The following is a 3003-nucleotide window of genomic DNA, read 5'->3' on the forward strand; positions in this document are numbered from 1 at the left end:
TAGAAGGAGGACTAGCAGCCGCGTTGCACGGGAGAATGTGAAATGTGTTCATATGTAGTAGAAACCTGAGAAATCCGTTCGTTTTCGTCATTTTTTATCGAATCGACTTAAAGCCCGATCGTCACATTGGCCGCTCTTCTCTCTGAAACGGTTGTACTTATCGTCAGCAAAGCTATTTCGCGTGCTGCGGTACGCGGAGACTCTAAAAGCACTATTGTAGTACACAGATGAAGCTTCTAAGTTGATGTAATAGCCAGTAAGAAGTAGTACAATTCAAGTTTTAGGTACTGATTATTTACTTTTTAGCTGGCTTTGCTGCCTTGGACATGAGCTAGGACCTTAAGATTCTGCATGAATGGAGGACTAGCAGCAGCGTTTCACGGGAGAATGTGAAATGTGTTCATATGTAGTAAAAACCTGAGAAATCCGTCCGTTTTCGTCATTTGTTATCGAATCGACTTAAAGCCAGATCGTAACATTGGCCGCTCTTCTCTCTGAAACGGTTGTACTTATCGTCTGCAAAGCTATTTCGCGTGCTGCGGTACTCGGAGACTCTAAAAGCACTATAGTAGTACACAGATGAAGCTTCTAAGTTGATGTAATAGCCAGTAAGAAGTAGTACAATTAAAGTTTTAGGTATCGATTATTGACTGTTTAGCTGGCTTTGGTGCCTTGGACATCATCTAGGACCTTAAGATTCCCCATGAAAGGAGGACTAGCTGCTGAGTTGCACGGGAGAATGTGAAACGTGTTCATATGTAGTAAAAACCTGAGAAATCCGTCAGTTTTCGTCACTTGTTATCGAATCGACTTAAAGCCAGATCGTCACTTGGCCGCTTTTATCCCTGAAACGGTTGTACTTATCGTCTGCAAAGCTATGTCGCGTGCTGCGGTATGCGGAGACACTAAAAGCACCATAGTAGAACACAGATGAAGCTTCTAAGTAGATGTAATAGCCAGTAAGAAGTAGTACAATTCAAGTTTTAGGTACTGATTATTTACTTTTTAGCTGGCTTTGCTGCCTTGGACATGAGCTAGGACCTTAAGATTCTGCATGAATGGAGGACTAGCAGCAGCGTTTCACGGGAGAATGTGAAATGTGTTCATATGTAGTAAAAACCTGAGAAATCCGTCCGTTTTCGTCATTTGTTATCGAATCGACTTAAAGCCCGATCGTCACATTGGCCGCTCTTCTCTCTGAAACGGTTGTACTTATCGTCTGCAGAGCTATGTCGTATGCTGCGGTATGTGGGGACACTAAAACCACCACAGTAGAACACAGATGAAGCTTCTAAGTTGATGTGATAGCCAGTAAGAGGTAGTACAATTCAATTTTTAGGTATTGATTATTGACTTTTTAGCTGGTTTTGGTGCCTTGGAAATGAGCTAGGACCTTAAGAATCTGCATGAAAGGAGGACTAGCAGCCGAGTTGCACGGGAGAATGTGAAAAGTGTTCATATGTAGTAAAAACCTGAGAAATCCGTCCGTTTTCGTCATTTGTTATCGAATCGACTTAAAGCCAGATCGTCACATTGGCCGCTCTTCTCTCTGAAACGGTTGTACTTATCGTCTGCAAAGCTATGTCGCGTGCTGCGGTATGCGGAGACACTAAAAGCACCATAGTAGAACACAGATCAAGCTTCTAAGTTGATGTAATAGCCAGTAAGAAGTAGTACAATTCAAGTTTTAAGTAGTGATTATTGACTTTTTAGCTCTCTTTGGTGCCTTGGACATGAGCTAGGACATTAAGATTCTGCATGAAAGGAGGACTAGCAGCCGAGTTGCACGAGACAATGTGAAAAGTGTTCATATGTAGTAAAAACCTGAGAAATCCGTCCGTTTCGTCATTTGTTATCGAATAGACTTAAAGCCAGATCGTCACATTGGCCGCTCTTCTCTCTGAAACGGTTGTACTTATCGTCTGCAAAGCTATGTCGCATGCTGCGGTATGCGGAGACACTAAAAGCACCATAGTAGAACACAGATGAAGCTTCTAAGTTGATGTAATAGCCAGTAAGAAGTAGTACAATTCAAGTTTTAGGTACTGATTATTTACTTTTTAGCTGGCTTTGGTGCCTTGGACATGAGCTAGGACCTTAAGAATTGCATGAAAGGAGGACTAGCAGCCGAGCTGCACGGGAGAGTGTGAAAAGTGTTCACATGTAGTAAAAACCTGAGAAATCCGTCCGTTTTCGTCATTTGTTATCGAATCGACTTAAAGCCAGATCGTCACTTGGCTGCTCTTCTCTCTGAAACGGTTGTACTTATCGTCTGCAAAGCTATGTCGCATTCTGCGGTATGCGGAGACACTAAAAGCACCATAGTAGAACACAGAAGAAGCTTCTAAGTTGAAGTAATAGCCAGTAAGAAGTAGTACAATTCAAGTTTTAGTTATCGATTATTCCCTTTTGGCCGGCTTTGGTGGCTTGGACATGACCTAGGACCTTAAGATTCTGCATGAAAGGAGAACTAGCAGCCGAGTTGCACGGGAGAATGTGAAATGTGTTCATATGTAGTTAAAACCTGAGAAATCCATCCGTTTTCGTCATTTGTTATCGAATCGACTTAAAGCCAGATCGTCTCATTGGCCGCTCTTCTCTCTGAAACGGTTGTACTTATCGTCTGCAAAGCTATGTCGCGTGCTGCGGTATGCGGAGACTGTAAAACCACCATAGTAGAACACTGATGAAGCTTCGTAGTTGATGTAATAGCTAGTAAGAAGTAGTACAATTCAAGTTTTATGTATTGATTATTGACTTCTTAGCTGGCTTTTGTGCCTTGGACATGAGCTAGGACCTTATGATTCTGCATGAAATTAGGACTAGCAGCCGAGTTGCACGGGAGAATGTGAAAAGTTTTCACATGTAGTAAAAACCTGAGAAATCCGTCCGTTTTCGTCATTTGTTATCGAATCGACTTAAAGCCAGATCGTCACTTGGCTGCTCTTCTCTCTGAAACGGTTGTACTTATCGTCTGCAAAGCTATGTCGCATGCTGCGGTAT

Source organism: Schistocerca gregaria, unplaced genomic scaffold, assembly GCF_023897955.1.
Source record: "Schistocerca gregaria isolate iqSchGreg1 unplaced genomic scaffold, iqSchGreg1.2 ptg000386l, whole genome shotgun sequence".
Lineage (NCBI taxonomy): Eukaryota > Metazoa > Arthropoda > Insecta > Orthoptera > Acrididae > Schistocerca > Schistocerca gregaria.